This window comes from Nycticebus coucang, chromosome 14, assembly GCF_027406575.1.
Source record: "Nycticebus coucang isolate mNycCou1 chromosome 14, mNycCou1.pri, whole genome shotgun sequence".
Taxonomy (NCBI): Eukaryota; Metazoa; Chordata; class Mammalia; order Primates; family Lorisidae; genus Nycticebus; species Nycticebus coucang.
In genome coordinates this window covers 72,811,231-72,835,466 of record NC_069793.1, presented here as the reverse complement: position 1 = coordinate 72,835,466, position 24,236 = coordinate 72,811,231, and the positions used below count along the sequence as shown (strand labels likewise).

At 43.7% G+C, this 24,236-nt stretch overlaps 1 protein-coding gene and 1 pseudogene across 4 annotated transcripts in view; both read left to right on the top strand.

Moving 5' to 3' along the window:
* TENM4 (teneurin transmembrane protein 4) overlaps positions 1-24,236 on the top strand; it is a 799,143-nt gene that overhangs the window by 17,353 nt on the left and 757,554 nt on the right. The window lies entirely within an intron of this gene.
* Positions 7,985-8,497, top strand: LOC128565152 (ubiquitin-conjugating enzyme E2 variant 1-like; annotated as a pseudogene).

The window sequence follows — 24,236 nt, the reverse complement described above, 5'->3', positions numbered from 1 at the left end:
TGTAGAGTCTTGCAGTTGATGTGGGGACTGTTAGAAAGGCTGTAGGAGGTGGCATAGGCAAAAGTCCTGGCAGGGTGCCTAGTACATAGTGGGTGCTGAGTTAATGCTGGCTCTCTAGTTGGAATTTGTGCTTTTAGGGATAGCATAGTCTTCTGGGTGACACAGGGAAATGACACAGGACTCCAAGGGATCACAGCTGGATTGAGGGCAACCTACCAATGTTCTCCTTTGAACTTCAGCTTTGGAACTGAGCCCAACATCCTTGGAGAGCTCACCAGTTGGTCCCCTTCAGAAGGCAGGATGTAGAGAATTCCCTCTGCTTCAAATGGCCCAGCTGAGCATATTTCCAATTTAAAAATAAGCCAGCCTATCAGAGGGCTGTTTTAAAATATAGAGGTGACAAGCAAATGCCTGCCTTGCCCTTACACAGTGACGAGTAGAGAGCAGAGCCAAAATAGAAGCCTGGTGAGGCTCCCAGGCCACAGTCCCTGACCCAGGCCTGGCCCCAGCCTCAGGCAGACCCTCCCTCGTGTTCCTACTGGGGAGCCAAGGTTGCTGTAATGAAAACAAGAGGAGTGTGGTGTTTTGTAACTATTTTTATACCTACATCAGACTTGATGTTAGTGCTTCTGAATTATTTAACATTTTTCTTTCTCAGCTGGCCTCTCCAGCGAGTTTCTCTCTCGGGGCGGAGGGAGTTGTTTTATAGGAAGTCATGAAGGCAGACAAACATTGACTGCAGGGCTTGTGCTCTTCTGTGCGGGGAGGAGAATGCCATTATTAGGCACCCTGTTATGAACCCGTGGCCCCGTATTAAAGTTGGGTGCCTGGTATCTTAGGTGGCAGGTATCTTGTCTCCATTTTACAGACAGAGAGGTTGAGTAATTTGCCCAAGACCACACAGCAGGAAGTGAGGGAGTCCAAATCCAAACGCGGGCCTTTCTGACTCTTGAGCTGGTGCTGTCATTACTGAAAAGGGGCTGCCTGTCGTGCTGCCCTTTACCCTGTGTGTGTGTGTGTGTGTGTGTGCAGACTCATGTCCCTGTCACATTAAGGAGCACCAGGTCAAATCACCCCCAAGCAGTGTAAGCAGAGTGGAGAGATAGGCTTTAGGAGCTATAGCAAAGAGGAGCAGGGCTACCACGTTCTCGGGGACAGGAACGTGCACTTTGTGGGGTGGCCGCACAAGGTGGGGTGTGGACTCAGAGCTCCTTCCTCACAGCCCAGCCACCCTCTTTAAGGGGGTCTCCATACCTGGTCCTCTTTGAAGTGGGCGGTGATAGACAGCTCTAAACCACCCCAGAACGGGAGGCATCTTCTGCTTCTCATAATTAAAGTCTGTCGTAGGCTGTTAACGGGCATTTTGAAATAGACATCCTGGCTTAAAAGGAATCCTACTGCAGATGGAGATCAAGTCCCCCCACAGAGGCACTGTCTCACTGATAACTGTTTTTATTTCAGAGCCAAGGAATATTACACATTTTCCTTGTTCTGTTCCTTTAGCTCCTATTTAATTATTGGTGACCTCAAGGTGACTCTCTTTCAGGCGTATTCGCCTCCTCATTCTACCTTGTGTGGAAACCCAGTTAAAATTATAATATGAACTCTCTGTGGGAGATAGGCCTCTGAAAATTAGCTAGGGACACTTACTTCAGAAGTGCCCATCGTTAGAATTTCAGTAAAACTCACTGGGGTAAAGCAGTTGTTAGTAATGTTAATAACAGCTGTATTTTGATAGGAATGCACTTTACAACTGCATGAAGTGATATCACATTCCATTAAATAAAGTAATATTTGACACGGGTAAATTCCTTGATATTAGATTTCAGATAGCTATTTGTGAAATAGTAGGTTCTCCTTCACATATATATGTATTAAAGCAACCCTGCCATTTTTTTTTCTGGATGACTTTATTTATGAAAACTTACAGATTAGATAATGGCATGACATCCCAGGATAGCTGCTTATGTGAAATAATTTGATTTAAAGTTTTATGAACATCAAAAAAAAAAACCAGATCAGTGTGCTTTCAAATGTCTCCACTTATGATTTTGCAGAGGAGAGAAGAGGGAGAGTCACATTTTAAAAATACCTTTCATGTGCCAGATGCTTTAGCACACACCCCCACTCGTCACATGCACACAAGCCCTGTACAAGCCCAGTTTTCATCCAAAGCAAAGTGGAGGCTCCGGAAGGTTAAGTGATAGCCATCAGGCTGCCCTGCTGGCGACTTAGCACTGGACCTGGGTTTTTCTGACTCTTCATGGTCTTACCTCTGCCCCATCCTGGCTCCAGGAACAGGGTTTCAAGCATTTTTTCCATATTTCATGTGTATGTGCAAGTGTGTGCATGTGAGGAGGGGTAATAGTTTTTTTCTCTTATAAGAGAGAACATCCCTCCCCCCCCCCAAATGTAGTTCAAGTACAAATGAGTTTGAGAAATGCTAAGTTAGGTTAAATGTGTTCTTGTGCTGCAGGAATTCTCTATGCTGATGTTAACCTCCAAGGAAAGTATAAATAGCACATAAAAGTTTTCAAACTTCCAACATATGTGAGTTTAAAAAAAAATCAACAACACTTCCAGAACTCAGAAGGAGAGGCTTTCTCTTCGGAAAGTGCTAACTTCACAGATTCACGAATGCACAGGGTTATAATTATGGTTCCCATCTTGGTGTTAGGGTTTAAGCAGAAAGGTTTGAGAGTCCCGTCAGGACCCGGACTTCTATTCCTCTGGGGATGCTGCAAACCTGCCTCTTTTTTCTGACATCTGAGTCACTCAGATCAATGGAATCAGTTTTTTTCCAACCCTTTCCAACCTATTTTATGGGAAACATCAAAGAATTTAAATACAAAGAATAAGGATTTAACATTTTAAAAAAATGTACATTAAGTCATCAGGAGGGAGAAAAACTCTACCATGTATTGGGAAGGATTTGCATTGTTGAAAGAGCTAAAAGGCAAAGATTAGCTTTTTAAAATATATATATGGAACAAAGAGAACACAGTGGGTTGGAATCAAAATATTTAAATCTGTCTTATTCCATTAAGGGAACTTCACAAAAATGATTTCTCTCTCATTCCCTCACTCTCTTTCACACATACAGAAAGCACGGCACAGGAAGTCTCATGTTGAAAAATCCCTCATGCCTTGGACCTGGAAAGAACTAAGGGATGATTTGTCCCATCTGTGTAGACGGAGAAACTGAGGACCTCACGTAGCCAGTTTGTGGGACATTAGGCCAAGGAGTAGAGCTGGAGATGGTGCCTCAGGTGTTTGGAACCCCTACTGTGTGGCAGACCCTTATCTGGATAAATATAATTATCCATGATTAATGTATAAATCATGTATACATTAATGCTTTTATGGGGCACAGTGTGCTGATTTTTATATACTGCTCATACCCCACCCAGGTGGTGGGTGTTGTCTTTGTTAAGGCTGAGGCATTGAAGCTAGGAAACGCTAAGCAACCTGACCTGGCTGGTCACTGGCCGTATGATGGGATGTGAACTTACCGCATAGTCCATATCACAGAGTCACGTCCAGAGTGCAAGTTCCTTAACTACCAATCTCATTTCATTATCTCACTCTTCACCTGTCCCTTCTGTATAGGGAAGAGCTAGGGCTTGCCCAGCTGCCTTCTAACGAGTCGGGAGTCAGGAGAGATCACACCCATCTCTGTGCTGTTTGCTGTGGATGCCATTTAGAACAGGGGGAAGGGAGCAGGCCTCATACCTGTGCATGTGAGCAGCTCGGCCACCCTGTTCCCAACTATTCAGGTGGTTTATAGGCAGTGAGGTGAGTCACAGAGCAGACAAAGGCCACTGACTCAGCACGCAGAGGGAGGCACCCTCGGTTCTTAATTCGATATCGCCAAGGATTCCTGGGAGTGGTTCTGGATTCTTTCTGATGTGTTTTTAAAAAGACAAGTGGGTTTTTGTTTTTGTTTTCATCTCCTTGACCACTTTAGATTTGAGTTTGTCCTGGAGGCAGAGAATGGCTCAGCTTCCCTCGTGGGCTTCTTCCATCCTATGCTTCTAACATTTATGAGCTAAGCCTATTATAGATATGGCCTGGAATGTAAACAACCCAATGAGATTGACTTCCTCCAGAGCTGGTGCTTGCAGAGACCAGACATTTATTCAAGTGATGCCTCCATTGCTAAACACAAGATTGGATTCTTCACTGGGAATTTGAAGGTTCAGTTCTTCATTTACTCGGTCTTTCAACTAATATTTGTCAAGAGTGTCCAATTTTCCAGGCTTCGTGGTAGACGAAGTCAGAGGAAAAGCCAACCCCTGCCTTCAAGGAGGTGACAGCCTGTGAGAAGACACAGCCATGCAAAGGAATGATGGCAAGGGGGGTAAATGTGCAGGGACGGACGAGAGGGGCAGTCAGGATGGTGCCTTGGAAGAGGTGAAGCATGAAAGGAATGGAGGGGTGGTCAGAGTCAGCCAGCGTGGCCGGAGAGGGTGCTCCGGGCATGGGGAACAGCGTGTACAAATACACAGGAGAAGGAGAAGCTGTTTCAGGCAGACTCCAGCAGAGGCTGTCGTGTTGGGTTGCAGAGCTGTATGGGGGAGAATAGATTGTCTTCATGAGCGCCAGAACTGGCCTTCAGAGCCAGCTCATCCGCCTCGTGGTTGGCCGTGACCCCACAGTAGGAGCAGCACCTTGTCGCCGATAGAGTCAGTGTTCCTAATGTGCCCCATGTTCCTCGTACTGCAGTTCCCGTGTCTTTTGCTTATTCAGGGCAATGGGTTATACTCTAAAGCGGCCAATTTACCACCATCGAGAAGACATCCCCAGAGAAATATTCTAGACCACTGCTGTTTGGTGTGAAGTATTTCTTGTGGTGGAAATGTCCTTTATCTGTGCCCTTCTTTCTATACAGTAGCCTTTAGTCACCTGAGGCTATTGGGCTCCTGAAATGTGGCTGAAATGGTATTTTACATTTTATGTATATTTTATCATATTATTTATATGTACTATTTATTATGAATACTTACTGACTGTATTTGTATTCTCTTCCTTTTTTTTTGAGACAGAGACTCATTTTGTCGCCTGCGGTAGAGTGCCGTGGCATCATAGCTCACAAGCAACCTCAAACTCCTGGGCTTAAGTGATTCTCTTGACTTAGACTCCCAAGTAGCTGGGACTATAGACGCCTGCCATAACACCCAGCTATTTTTAGAGATGAGGTCTCGTTCTGGCTCAGGCTGGTCTCGAACCTGTTAGCACAGGCAATCGACCCGTGTTGGCCTCCCAAGTGCTGGAATTACAGGCTGTATTCTCTTCCTCTTGGGCAGTGCTGGTCTAAGTGAGAGGAGACATGTAAGCCCAGTGCTGACACACACTGTTTGAAGTACACAGTGGGAAAAGGGCCTCTCCGGAAGCAGGGACCCCAGCCAGGGCGAGTATAGTTAAGGGGTGGCCAGGTCTGCCTGGGATCAGAAGGAGAGGGTCTAGGAAGGAGAGACTTTACTTTTATTGGATCCTGAAGATCTAGGTTATCTCCAAGTGGGGAAATGTGGAAGGAAAGACTCTTCAGGCAGAGGAGAGAACATGAGAAATGGCATGGAAGCTCTGGAGAAACACATCTGCAGGGGACATGGGGTGGGATAAAGTGACTTTAGGAACACAGAAAGCCACGGGGAGCTTGAACTTTATTCTGATGAGCAAGGACACTGTGTATAGCCAGTGTCACGTGGTAAGTGACAGCAGGAAAGTCATGAGCATTGCCCAGGATTGCCGGAGACACGCGTACTGTTCTTCAAAGGGTCATGCAAGCATGAACACTACAGTTCAAAGCCAAGGTTTTAGAGTCAAGATGCAAAGTTGAAATTTTTTCTGCTTCAGTGCAGGTCTCATTATGTGGTTGTATTTACTAACACTCTTGTGGTTCTTGTTACCTGAAAATATTTTAAGTTCAAACAACAGCATCTCAGCACTAGAAGGGGTGAAAGGGAGCTGTCATTATGTGGCCGTATTTATGATCATTCTTGTGTATCCTAACACTCTGGGAGGCCAAGGGGGGTGGATTGCCTGAGCTCACACATTCAAGACCAGCTTGAACAAGTTCGAGACTCTGTCTCTTTAAAAAAAAAATAGCCGGGCGTTGTGGCGGGCAACAACTACTGTAGTCTCAGCTACTTGGGAGGCTGAAGCAAGAGAATCGCTTGAGCCCAAGAGTTTGAGGTTGCTAAGAGCTGTAATGCCACAGCACTCTACCGAAGGCCACATAGTGAGACTCTGTCTCAAGAAACAAAACCAAAGAACACTCTTGTGATTCTTGTTACCTGCAAATCTTTTAAGTTCAAACAATAGCACTTCAGTACTAGAAGGGGTGAGAGGGAGCTCAGCTACCAGAAAACAGTCCAGAGTGCTGGCTGGGCTGCTCAGACTGCTCAGCTTTCCCTTACACTACATGGCCTTGTCCTTGGTGCCAGGCCTCAGTCTGAAATTGTAGTTATGTTTCCAGTGCTTATATAAGGGCCAAGGCGTGAAATACACCTGCCTTTAAAGAGCAAAAATAAAGTTCTTTTTAAGTGATTTCTTGAGCACAACATACATGTGGTACACATTGCCATTCTTATGCCAGTCCTTAGATTTGAAACTCTCAGTTCACTACTTTCTAGAAGTCTGTTTTGCCTTTAATGTTATACAGTATTGATATATTGATCAGGGCCTCAGCCCTAGTGTATCTTGGCTAAACTGTCCTATGTTTCCAGCAAACAAGGAGTGACTATGTGAGTGGCAAGAAAGTGTCGATGTTACATTTGTCTGCAGTGTCTGTCATGTTTTGCTGTGTCTCTGATGAGGTACCAAAATGCTCACTGTGTCTGAGCGAGAAGATGCAAGATTTGCAGAAAAGCAATGTCAATAGCAGGCACACCCTTTAGGGTTTAGAGCAGAGGCCTGGACAAGAAACCCTGAACCTGCCACTCGCTATGCGACTTGAGGGGAGTTAACCAACCTCATTGAGTCTCAGTCCCTGAGTGTAAACCTGGACATTGTTTTTGTTTGTTTTAGATAGGATCTCACTCTGTCAACCTGGCTAGAGTTACAGTGGCATCATCATATGTCACAGCAACCTCAAACTCCTAGGCTCAGGGGATCCTCCGGCCTCTGCCTCCCAAGTAGCTGGGACTACAGGTGCCTGTCACCACACTCAGCTAATTTTTCTACTTTTTGTGGAGACAGAGTCTCACTCAGGCTGGTCTCAAACTCCTGGCCTCCAGCCACCTTCCTGGCTCTGCCTTCCAGAGTGCTGGGATTACAAGCGGGAGCCACCATGTACTGCCAGACCTGGACCTTGATCCCATCCTCATTAGGTTGTTCTAAGAGTGAAATGATATGATGTATATAAAACTCTTAGCATCATATTGTGACATAGTAGAGTAACAATTTAATAAAGGATAAGTAATAATGTTATTTTTATCAAATTTTCATGTCATAGCTTAAGTTTTTTTTAAATAAGCACATGAAAGGGTAATTATCATCATCATCATCATCATCATCATCATTTTTAGAGATGGAGTCTCACTTAGTGCCCTGGGTAGAGAGCTGTGGTGTCACAGTTCACAGCAACCTCAAACTCTTGGGCGTAAGCGATTCTCTTGCCTCAGCCTCCCAAGCAGCTGGGACTGCAAGTGCCTGCCACAACGCCCGGCTATTTTTTTGTTGTTGTTGTTGCAGTTGTCCTTGTTGTTTCTGCTGGTCTGGGCCAGGTTTGAACCTGCCAGCCTCAGTGTATGTGGCTGGTGCCCTTACCCACTGAGCTATGGGCGCTGCCATCACTAGTCATTAGGGCAATTAAAATTCAAACCACAACAAGATATCCCTTCAAGCTCACTTGAATGTCTGAAATTAAAAAAACTGATGGTACAAGTTTTGGCGAGGATGTTGAAGAATAAAAATGTAAAATGAGCTACCACTTTGGAGAAGAGTGTGGCAGCTTCATAAAAACTTAAATACAGCCAGTGACAGTGACGCAAGATGGCAGCCACCACGGGCTCGGGAGTAAAAGTCCCTCGCAATTTCCGACTGTTGGAAGAACTCGAAGAAGGTCAGAAAGGAGTAGGAGATGGCATAGTTAGCTGGGGTCTAGAAGATGACGAAGACATGACACTTACATGATGGACAGGGATGATAATTGGGCCTCCAAGAACAATTTATGAAAACCGAATATACAGCCTTAAAATAGAATGTGGACCTAAATACCCAGAAGCACCCCCCTTTGTAAGATTTGTAACAAAAATTAATATGAATGGAGTTAATAGTTCTAATGGAGTGGTGGACCCAAGAGCCATATCAGTGCTAGCAAAATGGCAGAATTCATATAGTATCAAAGTTGTCCTGCAAGAGCTTGGGCGCCTAATGATGTCTAAAGAAAATATGAAACTCCCTCAGCCACCTGAAGGACAGTGTTACTGTCAATTAATCAATTAATTGCCCCCATTCGATTTAAGCAGTCTTCATTTTCCACAGTAGTAAATTTTCTAGATACGTCTTGTAGACCTCGAAGTACTGGAAAGGAAGCTCCCATTCAAAGGCAATTTATCTTAAGATACTGTAAATGATACTAATTTTTTGTCCATTTGAAATATATAAGTTGTGCTATAACAAATCATCCCATCAAGTGTAACCACTGTCCACGTAGCTGAACTTCTAGGATCAAGAAAGTATATTTAAATTGGTTCCCATCATAACTGGTGGGGCACATCTAACTCAACTGTGAAAAGACACATCACACAATCACCTTGCTGCTGATTACGTGGCCTGGGGTCTCTGCCTTCTCTCTTTCCCTTGCCCCTGTCTCCTCCCCTCCCTGCAACAGCCCTCTAGCTTGGGGGCTTGTTAGAGTAGACATGAAGGTTTCAGGTCACAGCCTGTGGGACTACTGCTGGGTGTGTGGGGTGCTTTGTCTGCACCCCTCATTTCTTTAAGTCTTAAATGATGCCCCTTCCAAGCCATCACCCCCTTCCCATTCTCCTCCACTCCCACCCTTGGCCAAAGCATAGACTGTAACCCCTCTGCTCCCCTCTGAGATTGGCCTTCAGTGAGGAATTCAGGGCTTTCCCCACATCTTCTCTCCCCCACCTTTATCGAGGGGTGCTGCTTTCTCCTCCCCCCTCCTCAACTCCCTCTTTGCACTGTCACCACCCAACACTTTCCACGACACTTCCTTGCTTTGGCCAAAAGCCATCAGGTAAGGTTGGAAAGAGTCTCTGACCTCCCTTGTTTAGTTTTGGAGTCGCATTTATTCACTCCACCAGCCTGGGAAAGGAATTGGGTCCTCAGCCCTGCCACCTCTGCTGTCATCATCAGCTGATGCATTTTTTTAGCTCAGGTTTTGATAAGGTGAACAGTCACCAGGGTTACTCAGACCTGCCAGCTCTCAGAGTCCTTGGGAACTTGGAGAAAGCCCACATGAAGACACTTGTAAGCACATACCAACTCTGAATTGTTTTGTTTTCCTGTAATTGCTTTTGCTTTTAAAAATCAAAGACGTTTTAAACAGGGCTCTCATTTTGTCATCCTTGCAATCAACTGGGGTCTAGTTTGGAATTTGACAACTGGAACAAAAAAACCTTGAATTCAGTGCATACTTTGGTTTTGGTGCTGCTGCTTCGCACGATCCAATCCTCAGCAGGGATCCAGAAAGAACTGGGTGAGCACAGCTGATACCCAAAAGGCGGGCTTGACTTCCTGGCAAATGGCTGCGTTTTTTCACATTCTGTTCAGGACCACTAAATGCTGAAATGTGGATGCGTACCGAAATAAAAGCAATTCATTGTGTACTAAAGGTTTTTTTTTTTTTTTTTAATTTAGTATTTGTGTAAAACCACCTTTTGAGCAGCAACTGTCAAAAGTCTGGAAAGCAATTGATGTTTCCATTAATCTTTTTCTGGGGAAAACGTTAGTTCTAAGGATTTAACATCCTGTAAGTAAAGTTTAACATAACAGTATTCCATAAGCAGCCTTTTGATTGTCAGACCATTGCCTGATTTTAATATAATAAAAAAAAGTGTGCATTAATATTTAAAAAAAAAAAAAACTTAAATACACGGCTATCTCATGACACAGCCATTCCATTCCTAGGTATTTACCCAAGAAAAATGAAAGCATATTACATATGAAGCCCTACATAGGAATGTTCAAAGCAGGTTTATTTATAATAGCCCCAAAGTGTTAGTGACCCAAATATCCATCCACAGGTAAATGGATATATCCATACAGTGGAATCTTAATCAGCAGCAAAAAATAAATGAATTCCTTATAAACCTAACAACATGGCTCGATCTCGAACTAATTATAATGAGTGGAAAAAAAAACAGACAAAAAATATATACTATATGATTCTATTTATGTAAAATTCTACAAAATGTAATCTGATCAAAAGTAGATCAGTGGTTCCCCTGAGGTGGGGAAGAGGAGAGTAGATTACCAAGGGAGCAGGGGAGTACTGGAGGGTGAAAGCTGTCCTTGCTATTTTGATTGTAGTGTGGCTTTCAGCTGTATACTGATATCAAAACTCATCAAGTTGTATAATTTAAAAATGTCCAGTGTATTGTATATCAAATATAGCTCAGTAAAACTTTTTTTTAAGTTTATGTTCACTACAAAGAAAGACAAAGAGCACACTCATAAGCCGGAGTTTGTCCACAGTGGGATGGGTTATCTCTCGATGCTCCCACCGTGTTTGACATCCACGGTGACTTCTGGTCACCTTGGGCAAGCTTAGTAAGTGCAGGAACTGCCGTTTTTCCATACGAGAGTGGAGATGGCAACCCTCCATTGCGGCGTTGCTGTGGTCTTTGAAGGAGTTATGTACATAAAGCTCTTAGCACAGAGTTCCACATTTAGTAGCTATCTATAACGATAGCATTCTTTGTCACTTTCGGGTGTGTAGAGTACTTAGATACTCTACTACTCAAACTACTCGCAAAATGGCTGGAATTCCCGTGAATCAACCTGAGTGAAAAACTGAGATGCATTGGGCTTCCCTGGGGTACAGACAGGAGTGCTTTCAAAGTACTCTAAAATAGTTTGTTCTTTTTGGTTGATTAAGCATGCTTTAATTTCACAGATAACCAGTTCTGTTCAACAAACATTCTTTGAGGATTGGAAGGACTTCCCAAAGGAAGTGACAAATGGTAGAATCTTAAAATCAGATAAGATAGGGACAGCCCTAATCCAACACTATTATCTATCTTAGAGATGAAAATTGGGCCTGGGGAAGGAAGGTACCTTGTTCAAGGTTACAGTGGTGGGGTCAGGAGCGAGCCTGGTCTCCTGGGCCCAGTTAACATGCTTGCCCATGCACCACAGGGCTGCTCCTTCTTAGCCAAACTGCTTTTCTACAACAGTGGCAAGTTCAGCTAAGGCAAGGTGCAAATTCTCAGAATTAATGGATTCTGAATGAATGAGGTTTTCTGCCCAAGTTTTAGTTTCAAGGAGCTTGGGGGCACCCAGCCAAGTTTCTGGCATTTTTTGCCCATGATCCAAGAAGGGCTGCTTGGTTAGGCTCCATCTTTCTACTCAGCCTCTCTATTTCTGCTGCCTGTTTCAGATCCATTTCTGTACGATATCTTTGGGAATGACTATTTAAAAAAAAAAATTGAAAAGCAAGTTGTGTTTTTATTGCTTTGACCATAACATGTAGGTCTGAAAGAGTTACATCTGTTTCCAGTAGCCAGCAGCTCAGAACAGTAAATTCCTGGAGGCCTAATTCCAAAAGATTGGCACAGAGAAAACTTTAATCAGAAGGCAGATACCCCTCCATATGCTGGCATCTTAGCATAGTCACTAATAAGGACTGCTGAGACAGCATCTTTATAGCCAGCCTTGCTCCTGGTCCTTAGACTGACCCTGTGTGATTGGGAGACGGGATGGTTACAGTCTGATGATAGCGAGGAAAGTGAGACTCGGATCAGCTCGGGGGTGGGGGTGGGGCTTCTCAAGATCACCAGCTACCGTCAAGCAGAGGTTGAATCTGGGTCCTCCAATACTGAGTCACAAACTCTTTTCTTGGTTCCAGGCCAGGGATTCTGGATTTCTGCTAGGGACTGGGGCTTGAAGGAAGTGCCCTCCAGTGTTGGTGTGTGCACGTGTGTAAATGTGCATGGGAGTGGAGTGGCAGGGCAGAGCTCAGAGGTTTGTTTGCACAGAAAAAATATATGTATCTTGTGTTTGTGTATCTCTCTCTTTTTTTCAGTTTTCAATATAGGGGATGTGATCACGCTCTACTCAGAGCCACAAGGAACTGATCTTCTTTTTTCTTGAAATATTTGCCATATATGCTGTAGTCACAAGTGTGCACACATATGTGTAGATATGTATTTTTCTTCATGTTCTGCATACCTGATTCTTTCTTTTGTACATCCTTTAGCATGCCTTTTTGAAAACAAGGACATTATTCTACATAACCACAATATGTTCATACCTAAGAAAGGCAATGATAATTTACAATTATCACCTAACTTCTAGTCCATCTTTAGATTGCCCAAATTGTCCAAAAGATGTCTTCATGGCTTTTTTTTTCCCCTAAATGAGGATTCAAACAAGATTTATATTCTACATTTGGTTGGTATGTTGAACCAACATTCCTAATAAGCAGTTTTCATGAGCTAGAATCATCTCCAGATTAGAGTGAACCAGCCCTCCCCAGCTGAGACAGCTGTTAGGGGTGGCTGTGGAGGTCTCCTGGGAGCATCTGTGCGTTCCCTCTGATGTCTGCTGACCAATCAGGAGGAGGATCGGAATCACTGCATCAGGATGGAGAGTGTCAGCCAGGCGGGCAAAGGCAGAGCCATATAGATTCTTGCCAGAGAGGCTGTGGATCCAAGGAGCTGAAACCAGACTGTCCTGCAGCCCATGGCCAGTTACTTAGGAAGCAGGGAGGTGCCAGAGGATTGTGAGCAGTGTGGAGTGTGAGTGAGGACACCTTGGGAAATGGGACAATTGCTAGCAGGATTGGGAATCTTATGTGATAAAATAGGAGTAGACTGGAACACAAGAGGCCTGGATTATGTTTTATTGTTTACTCTGACTTAGTTTTTGTTTGTTTTATATATATTTTTTATATAATTTTTTATTTAATCATAGCTGTGTACATTAATGCAATCATGGGGTACAATGTGCTGGTTTTATATACAATTTGAAATATTTTCATCAAACTGGTTAACATAGCCTTCATGGCATTTTCTTAGTTATTGTGTTCAGACATTTATATTCTGCATTTAGTAAGTTTCACCTGTACCCTTCTAAGATGCACTGGAGGTGTGGTCCCACCAATTACCCTCCCTTCTTTCCCCATATTCTTGTGCTATAACAGGGTTATAGCTTCCGTATGAAAGCTATAAATTAGTTTCATAGTAGGGCTGAGTACATTGGATACTTTTTCTTCCATTCTTGAGATACTTTGCTAAGAAGAATATTTTCCAGCTCCATCCATGTAAACATGAAAGAGGTAAAGTCTCCATCTTTCTTTAAGGCTGCATAATATTCCATGGTGTACATATACCACAGTTTATTAATCCATTCGTGGATGGATGGGCACTTGGGCTTTTTCCATGACTTAGCAATTATGAATTGGGCTGCAATAAACATTCTGGTACAAATATCTTTGTTATAATGTGACTTTTGGTCTTCTAGATATATACCTAGTAGAGGAATTATAGGATCGAATGGCAGGTCTATTTTTAGATCTCTAGGTATTCTCCAAACATCTTTCCAAAAGGAACGTATTAGTTTGCTTTCCCACCAGCAGTGTAGAAGTGTTCCCTTTTCTCCACATCCACACCAACATTTCTGGTCTTGGGATTTTGTGATATGGGCTAATCTTATTGGAGTTAGATGATATCTCATAGTAGTTTTGATTTGCATTTCTCTGATGATTAAGGATGATGAGCATTTTTTCATATGTCCGTAGGCCGTGCGCCTGTCTTCTTCAGAGAAGTTTCTCTTCAAGTCCCTTGCCCACCCTGAGATGGGATCACTTGTTCTTTTCTTGCTAATACGTTTGAGTTCTCTGTGGATTCTGGTTATTAAACCTTAGTTGGAGACATAACCTGCAAATATCTTCTCCCATTGTGAGGGCTGTCTGCTTGCTTTACTTACTGTGTTCTTGGCTGTGCAGAAGCTTTTTAGTTTGATCAGGTCTCAGTAATGTATTTTTGGTGTTGCTTCAATTGCCCGGGGGGTCCTCCTCATAAAATATCTTCCTAGGCCGATTTCTTGAAGAGTTTTCCCTGCACTTTCTTCTAGTATTTTTATAGTTTCATGTCTTAAGTTTAAATCTTTAATCCAGTGATAGTTAGATCTTAGAGTTAAAGGTGAAAGGTGTGGGTCCAGTTTCAGTCTTCTATAGGTCACCAGACAGTTCACCCAGCACCATTTGTTAAATAAGGAATCTTTTCCCCACTGTATGCTTTTTTTGTTTGTTTGTTTGTTTTTGTAGAGACAGATTCTCACTGTACCGCCCTCGGGTAGAGTGCCATAACGTCACACTGCTCACAGCAACCTCTAACTCTTGGGCTTACGAGATTCTCTTGCCTCAGCCTCCCAAGCAGCTGGGACTACAGGCGCCCACCACAACGCCCGGCTATTTTTTTTTTGGTTGCAATTTGGCCGGGGCTGGGTTTGAACCCACCACCCTCGGCATATGGGGCTGGCGCCCTACTCACTGAGCCATAGGCGCCGCCCCCCACTGTATGTTTTTAATTGGCCTGTCAAAGATCAAATAACGGTAAGTAGCTGGGTTCATCTCTTGGTTCTCTATTCTGTTTCATACATCTACCTGTCTGTTTTTGTGCCAGTACCATGCTGTCTTGATCACTATCAATTTATAGTATAGTCTGAGGTCTGGTAGCGTGATTCCTCCTGCTTCGTTTTTATTTCTGAGTAATATCTTGGCTATTGGAGGTTTTTCTGATTCCATATAAAATGATGTATTGATTTTTCAAGATCTTTAAAGTATGACAACGGAGCTTTAATAGGGATTGCATTAAAATTATATATTGCTTTGGGTAGTATAGACATTTTGACAATGCTGATTTTTCCCAGCCATGAGCATGGTATGTTTTTCCATTTGTTAACATCTTCAGCTATTTCTTTTCTTAGAGTTTCATAGTTCTCTTTATAGTGATCTTTCACGTCCTTTGTCAGGTAAAGTCCTGAATATTTCATCTTCTTTGGCACTACTGTGAATGGAATAGAGTCCTTGACTGTTTTTTCAGCTTGGCTATTGTTGGTATATATAAAGGCTACAGATTTATGACTGTTGATTTTGTAACCTAAGACGCTGCTGTATTCCTTGATCACTTCTAGGAGTTTTGTAGTAGAATCCCTGGTATTTTCCAGATACACAATCATATCATCTGCAAAGAGTGAAAGTTTGATCTCTTCTGACCCTATATGGATACCCTTGATCACCTTTTCTTCCCTAATTGCGATGGCTTAAAACTTCCATTACAATGTTAAAGAGCAGTGGAGACAACGGGCAACCTTGCCTGATTCCTGATCTGAGTAAAAATAATTTCAATTTAACTCCATTCAATATGATATTGGCTGTGGGTTTGCTGTAGATGGCCTCTCTCAGTTTAAGAAATATCCTTTCTATACCCATTTTCTTAACTGTTCTGATCATAAAGGGATGCTGGATATTATCAAAAGCTTTTTCTGCATCAATTGAGAGAATCATATGGTCTTTGTTTTTTAATTTGTTTATGTGTTGAATTATATTAATTGATATATGTATATTGAATCAGCCTTGAGACCCTGGGATAAAACCCACTTGGTCATGGTGTATAATTTGTTTGATGTGTTGCTGGATTCTGTTTGCTAGGATCCTGTTGAATATTTTTGCATCAATATTCATTAGTTATATTGGTCTGTAGTTTTCTTTTCTTGTTGGGTCTTTTCTTGGTTTGGGGATCAAGGTGATGTTTGCTTCATAGAATGTCTTGGATAGTATTCCTTCTTTTTCTATATTTTGGAAAAGGTTGAGTAATATAGGTACTAGTTCCTCTTCAAAGGTTTGGTAGGATTCTGTTGTGAACCATCTGGTCCTGGGCTCTTCTTTTTAGGGAGATTTTGTATAGTTGATGCTATTTCAGAACTTTATATGGGCCTGTTCAACATTTCCACTTGATTCTTGCTAAGTCTTGGAAGGTGGCATGCTTCCAAGTATTGTTCAGTTTCCTTCAGATTTTCATATTTCTGAGAATAAAGTTTCTTGTAATATTCATTAAGGATTTTTTGAATTTCTGAGGAGTCTGTTGTTATTTTGTCTTTACCATTTCTGATTGATGAGACAGAGTCTCATTATGTCACCCTGGGTAGAGTGCTGTGGCATCATAGCTCACAGCAACCTCAAACTCTTGGGCTTAAGTGATTCTCTTGCCTCAGCCTCCTAAGTAGCTGGGACTACAGGCACGTGCCACAACACCCGGCTATTTTTTGTTGCAGTTGTCATTGTTGTTTAGCTGGCCCAGGCCAGGTTCGAACCTGCCAGCCTCAGTGTATGTGGCTAGTGCTGTAACCACTGTGCTATATGGGCCGAGCCTGTTTTTATTTTTTTAAATGTATGTATATGTGTATGTATGTATTTATTTACTTTCTAGAGACAGAGTCTTGCTCTGTCACCCAGGCTGGAGTACAGTGGCTTGATCATAGCTCACTGAAGCCTTGAATTCCTGTGGTGAAGTGATCTTCCTACCTCAGCCTCCCAAATAGCTGTGACTACAGATATGTGCCACCATGCCCAGCTAATTTTTTTTACTCTTTGTAGAGACAGGCTCTCACTGTATTGCCCAGGCTGATCTTAAATACTTGGCCTCCTGCCTCTGCCTCCCAAAGTGCTGGGATGACAGGTGTAAGCTGTGTGCCCGGCCTTCTCTGATGTCTTTCTGTTTCTCGTTTTCATTTTTTGATCATAGCCCCTTGAGAATAGGCATGCCTTTGTGGAGATAGATTTTTTTTTTTTTAAATTTGCTATAGCCTGATTTGATGGCCCTTATTTATTACAACGTCATTAAGACATGCAACAACTAATGTTCCACGGGTTCCTCTAGTGCCCGCCCTTGCCTTTGTTACAAAGTCGCGCTTACCCAAGTCTGCCTTCCTCTTTGGACTGATGTCCTCTCATTGCGTTCTTAGTGCCGACACAGTGCCTGGCTGTGCTGCAGAGAAGATGCTCTTGGAACAGATCACATGGTTCCAGACTTGTAAGTGCTGTGATCAGGCAGAATGTTCTAGGAGCTGGTAGGAGAAGAATAAATAAATGAATGAAAGTGCATACATGTAGCCGGGCGTTGTGGCGGGCGCCTGTAGTCCCAGCTACTCGGGAGGCTGAGGCAAGAGAATCGCTTAAGCCCATGAGTTGGAGGTTGCTGTGAGCTGTGTGATGCCACGGCATTCTACCGAGGGCCATAAAGTGAGACTCTGTCTCTACAAAAAAAAAAAAAAAAAGAAAGTGCATACATGGAAACACAGTAATTAGGTATGTTTTCCAAGAGGTTAGCACTAGAAAGTTATTGGTAGAAGTGATGAGTATTTATTTGATAAATCTTTATTCAAGGATCCATGGGTAGAAAGCGGTTGAAGCTGAGACTTGTTCCTAGATAATTTGGCTCTAAAGTCCACTCTCAGCCATTTCAGTATGTGATGTTCCAAAGTCAGAGAATTCAGTACACTTGGTAGATCTGGTGGATCCTGAATGGACTCCAGGGCCAAGGATAAGGATGCAGTCACAGAGTTGAACGCCTGTCACTTGGCTGGGCCATCGTGAGGGATTCAGATGTCTTTGCCATGCCGGGACCTGGCATTGCACACCTTGTTGGTGACCCTTGCATGGCAGGCTTTCAGTGATGTTGACATTGATCTTGGGCTTTACCACCAGCTCTGTTGCTGACAGAGCTGGGAAGGCTGTGTCTTCTCAGAACCCCTGGGCTATCAAGGCGTCTGTACCCAGTCTACCTGTCCCTTTTCATAATGGGGCTTGGCCACCAGTCCCTCATCCCTAGCAGAAGGTCGAGCCTGTGGAGTTCTGTTGTGTCACGGCCAAGCCAACTGTCAGTGCTTTGCTGTGCCCCTCTGCGAACTGGAGTTAGGGGCATTGGCTCCCTAACTTCCTCTTGTCATGGAATTCCCTCTTGAAGATCAGCATTTGTTGGTGTTTAATAATGTTGTTCGGTGGTTCGAATTGCTGCCCGATGCTTGTCTTCATACACTGACAGGCCTGAAATAGGACTGTCGGAGGAGTAGCCTCCCAGAGGAGGAAGGGAGCTGTACATCTCAACTGCTATTGAGGATTTGGTCGCTTCCATTGAAAACATCTTTTTTGAGCTGGTGCTGTGCCTGGGACCTTGGAGAGACACTGAAGCACTTTGGACAATTATTCCATCAGGGGCCAAGAAAGCTGGGGGTGTTTGTCCACCAGCTCATGCTCCTCATTTCTTTTCAATTGCTTCTGGCGATGTTAACTCCCAAGCACGTTCACCCTGCCCCGTGCATGGCTGTCCACTACCAGAGAGTCCCAAGCAGGGAAATGCCCAGTGCCTGAGTTGGGGTGGGGACCCTCTATGGCATGGAAACTGTCTGCGATGGCACAGGTGGAATAGGGGACCTGTGTGTCTGCTGCAAACTCAACAGTAAAATGCTTTAAAAAGCTCAGGCAATTATATTGTTATTTGATAACTGTTAATTCTGCTATTGGCTTCCAGTGAGCTCAGATCCCCTCAAGCACCTGTAGTTTTGCCCACAAATTCTGCTCCATGCGATGGGTCCTGGGAAGAGCAGCCCTCTCAGCCCCCCCCCCCGGTATTTGGCTGCGATGGGTCCTGGGAAGAGCAGCCGTCTCAGCCCCCCGGTATTTGGCTGTGATGAGTCCTGGGAAGAGCAGCCCTCTCAGCCCCCTGGTATTTGGCTGTGATGGGTTCCACCACACACTTTCTTTCTTCATCAGCCACCATTCTCTAACTTCGTGATGAACAGAGAAGACAAACACAATTATAAATATTTGGGATGAGATGGCATTATCCTCAAAGTATAATTTTATTTTTTTCTATCTGCAATAAAACATGTAGTGGAAGATTTATGGTGGATTCTCCCTAGAGGATCATTTATCAATAATATTAACACAGCCAACTTGTTGAATACCTACCATGAGCCAGGTATTTGGAAATGTATCAGAGATTACACAATCTCATTTAATGTAATTCTCATAATGATTTTTATCTGTTAGTGACATTCTTCTTTATAGATGTGGAATTCATCCTTTTTGACTTGCCCAAGATCACATATAATGCAAGTGAATAAATCAAGGTTCTGACTCACTCTAACTCTAAAGCCCGTTAGCCCATAACCTGGTGTTTCTCAAAATGTGGTCTCCAGACCATCAGCATCACTTTCCCCCAGGAACTTGTCAGAAATGCAGATCCTCAGGCGCCACCCTCAGAGGCTGTGGGGTGAGGCCTGCAGCGTGGGTTCAGTGCAGTCCCCAGCGACGCTCATGCGGAAGCACAGCACAGTCTGGGAGATTTCACCATCACCATTGTTAACTGATGATAAATGGGTGAACTCCACAGTCCCCAACCTTTTTGGCACCAGGGACCAGTTTCATAGAAGACAATTTTCCACAGGATGGGGGCAGAAGGGATGGTTTGGAGATGATTCAGTACATTCCACTTACCGTGCACTTTATTGCCAGTATTGTTCCGTTGTAATATACAATGATATAATTACACAGCGCACCACAACGCAGAATCAATGGGACCCCTGAGATAGGTCCCTCCTGTGTGCAGTCTACAGTGGGGGCTGTGCTCCTACGAGAATCTAGTGCTGCCACTGAACTGACGGGAGGCAGGGCCCAGACCCCGATGGAAGCAAAGGGGAGCAGCCGTAAATACACACGAAGCCTCCCTGGCTCGCCTCTGGTGTGCGGCTCAGTTCCTAACAGCCCCGGACCAGGATCAGTCTTCAGCCCCGGAATTGAGGACCACAGGGTAAACTAGTAGTTAAGTTTTGAGGGCATTTTAAAATTTCCCCTCCTTTTGATGAATATAATGAAAGTGACAAAAATTTCAACCAACTTATCTTTCCTTTAGTGAGTATGCCATTCGTACTTTGGAAAGTATTAATGTTCAGTAAGCTATCTGGATTGGTATCTAGGTCTCGCTGTCACCTGTGTGATCTTGAAAAAGTTGCTTAACCTCTCCTTGACCTCAGGCTGGATGTGGCAGATGGTCAGGATCCTTGTGAGGATAGAAGGGAGCCAGTGTCTGCGAAAGTGTTTAGCATAGTGCTAAGTATATCATGAGTTCCAGTAAGTATTAGTTAATGGTTCATTATTATAGCATTGGTTTGCTTGTTAGCTATTATTAGTAACAGTTCCTAAACAGTGTAATGCTTTTAAAACTGTATCCTTCACTAAGATGTTCAGTATCAGTTTTATAAAACACTTCCCTGATATAAGTGATCTTTTCAAATCCTGCCGTTCTTAAGTTTGAACCTTAGCAGTAAGCATAGTCCTCAGAGTAACTGGAAGAGGTCATCAACGTTCCCATGAAAGATCATTTACGGAAATCTGACGCATAGTAAGTGCTCATACAAGTTTGGCATACAAGTGCTCATACGAGTGTAAGTGCTCATACAAGCAAGAACTAATGATCGATCCACAGAGGTCATGTCTAGTGCAAACGTTGCCCGGCATAGATGCCGTGTTGCGAGTTGGGGGCAGGATGCTATCTCATGTTCTCAATTTATAGGTCCAGTGTTAGGGTCTGGACTAACAGACCTGCCAGAAGGTCCTGGCAGGACCTTCCTGTCCAGACTAGGGTCTGGCACAGGAAGTAGTGGTCAATACTTACTGTCGACTGAAATTTGTTTTTGCTTTTGTTGTTTGTTTTTACAGACATGCTTGTTCCTTTAATCTCTTCTATCATAATGCGCTTTGGGATATGATAAAGAAAGATCAAAGTAAAAATCTATTTCTCTCTCCCTGTACACCACTGCCCCGACATTTTTTAAAAATGAATTTTTCAAAGAGCTATCAAATAAGACTTAGAAGCCAACAGACCTAGATTCTTGGTTCTGCCCTGCTGGCAGGCTTGAGTGTGACAAAGGGCTGTCACTTAACTCTTGGGCTTTTTTATTCATGTGTAAATGGAGAAGGCTGAACCACACCAGTGTTTTCTAGGGGGACTGGCACCAAATGTTTGCGTGTGTCACCTAAGCGTGTTGTTAAGTAACATTGAATCACATGGTGAGAAAGTCTTATTTCAATTTCTTTTCCATCTTTGTGATTTAGTCGAGGTGAAAGCCTGATCTTGGCACTGATAGGTATTTAATACCTCCCTGACGTTGTTTAACAGAGGCCTGAGTCTGAATGATGAGTCAACAGTGTTGATCTTGTTTTATTTTCATCGAACTCACTTTCTAGCCTTTTTCTTCTATCCGTGAAAAGATGTTTTTTCCTATTTACTATAAAGAGATACATCTTCCTTTTTTATTAAGTTGATTCAAGAAATCAAAAAGTCAGCTGAGTTTGAAGGAAAAATATTATGTTAATAATCATGCAGGTAGCCTGTGGGTGTAGTAGAAATCACGAAAGTGGAGGCTACCTTCATGCTACAGCTTGATGACTGCCAGCAGGCCTCACGCCGCTGGCCAGGAGTTGGCATAGAAAGGTGAGAACCGGCTCTGTGGTCAAGACTGTGTGGCTGTGCAGTCAGCCAAGAAGAGGGGAAGAGAATAGGAGCATTGGCTCTGGACAGTGGGTAAGGCCAGAGTCCCCAAAGAGACTCCTATTTCCATCCTGGAGAGTCTGGTGCAAACACCGGTGAGTGAGACTTGCCTGCAAAGATGATGCTCTTGCCCAGCCAGGGTTCTAGATAAGAATATGAAGTTAAGTGTAAAACTAGAATCTAAAAATCCTTTAAAAGTACATAGTAATTATAAATTCAGAGAAAGGAGATGGACAAATGTCTTCACCACAGCTTTATGCATGTGCAAAAATGAAAGAAAAGCACCTCCATGCTCAATATCAATATTAAGTTTAGTTCTGGCATCCCTGGGACAGAGTGTTACATAGCTCTTCAAAGTGATATAAACGGGGAATCGTCAAGATGTGGGAAAACATTAATGCACAGTGTAAGGGGGGAAAACAGGATACAAAATTGCATATCTAGCTTTATTTCAACTATGTAAAAGACATAGAAACAATTAGAAGTAATGTGTTAGAGTATTAACGGTGGTTATTTCTGGGTAAAGTTATTATGTGTCCTTTAAAAATGCTTTTTTAATATTCTAAGACTTTTCCCCTATAATTTGGACCACTGACTATCGGTTCCCTCCTCTGCCAAACCACAAACATCAGTCAGACCTAATTACAACCCTGTCTCTGTTGTTACTGACATATGACCTTGACCCAGTACTTCGCCTTGTGATCCTCAGTCAGCTTCCTCTCCTGAAAGATGGAGAGCATTCCTTTCTCACGGTTGCTGTGAGCATGAATGGGATGATGTGTGCAAGGCACTTACAGGGCTGCCTGGCTCATAGCAGTCCCTCAGTAGATGGCACCTGCCATTATTTAAGAATAGGCATAATAACACTTATTATCATTTTCTTCATAATTATTATTACTATAGTCAAATTTGGAAGGTATAGCAATTTACTAAACAATGAGTTAAGATGTAATAACGTGATTCTGAAGTTACCCCTCTGTCCATTGTGTAAATGCACACAGACAGGCACAGTGGCGCAAGTGAGCAAAGGCACGCACACACACGGACTTCAGTGAACACACAGCTGTGCACACTCCTGACTCTGGTGCTGAGTCTCCACATCCACAGGGCAGCTGTGCACACTCCTGACTCTGGTGCTGAGTCTCCACATCCACAGGGCAGCTGTGCACACTCCTGACTCTGGTGCTGAGTTTCCACATCACAGGCTCAGAACCGAGGGGCTGGCTCCTGCAGCAAACCCTTCCTGAGTCTCTGTCAGACACTGCGCCTAGCACATGTGGCATTCTTCCCCTCCCTTTTTAAAAATTTGAGATAAAATACACAATTAACTTCTAGCCAGTGAGCCATTAAGCGGCATTTAGTTTCTTCACAGCATTGTTTGACGATCGCTTCCATCCAGATCCAAAACATTGAAACTCTGTGCCCATTAAGCAGTCACTGCCATGCTCCCCTCTCCCCGCCCCTGGCAACATCTAGTTTACTTTCTGTTTCTGTAACCTTACTTTTAACTTTTACTGGAACCTTCTGTAAAATTTGACTTTGTGTTTTCTTGGCTGGAGTTGGTTGGGCTTTCTCCCCTTTGCCAGTTGGTTACAGGTCCCGTAAAGTGAATGAGTGAACCCAGTCCCCACTTCCTTGGTTGAAAGTTTTTGGTTCTCTGCAGTTGAAAGCAATATGCCTCAGCAAATTCATTGAAAATACAGATTTGTTTTTCTTACAGAGGATTTTGGGCTATTTGGGGTTTAATCATGATGTCAGGTGATACAACTTTTATCCAGCTTAGGGCCCCTGGGGGAAGCTTTACCCTTCAGGGTGTCCTCCTGAGCCTTGCTGGTGGTCAGCTGAGAGGGTGACCCCCTTTCAAGCTGATGAGTCTCTTTCTTGGGGCTGCTCTGCTGGCCAGGAACTGACCCTAGGTTGGAATCCTGGCACTGTCCTGCTCTGGGCATATAACCTTGGTCAAGTTAGTTTCACCTGCTAGGCCTCTCTCTAACCTTGGTCAAGTTAGCTTCACCGGCTGGGCCTGTCTCTAACCTTGGTCAAGTTAGTTTCACCTGCTGGGCCTGTCGCTAATCTTGGTCAAGTTAGCTTCACCTCCTGGCCCTGTCTCTAACCTTGGTCAAGTTAGCTTCACTGGCTGGGCCTGTCTCTAACCTTTGTCTAGTTAGTTTCGCCTGCTGGGCCTGTCCCTAACCTTGGTCAAGTTAGTTTCACTTGCTGGGCCTGTCTCTAACCTTTGTCTAGTTAGTTTCGCCTGCTGGGCCTGTCTCTAACCTTGGTCAAGTTAGTTTCACCTGCTGGGCCTGTCTCTAGCCTTGGTCAAGTTAGCTTCACCTGCTGGGTCTGTCTCTAACCTTGGTCAAGTTAGCTTCACCGGCTGGCCCTGTCTCTAACCTTGGTCAAGTTAGTATCGCCTGCTGGGCCTGTCTCTAACCTTGGTCAAGTTAGTTTTGCCTGCTGAGTCTGTCTCTAGCCTTGGTCAAGTTATCT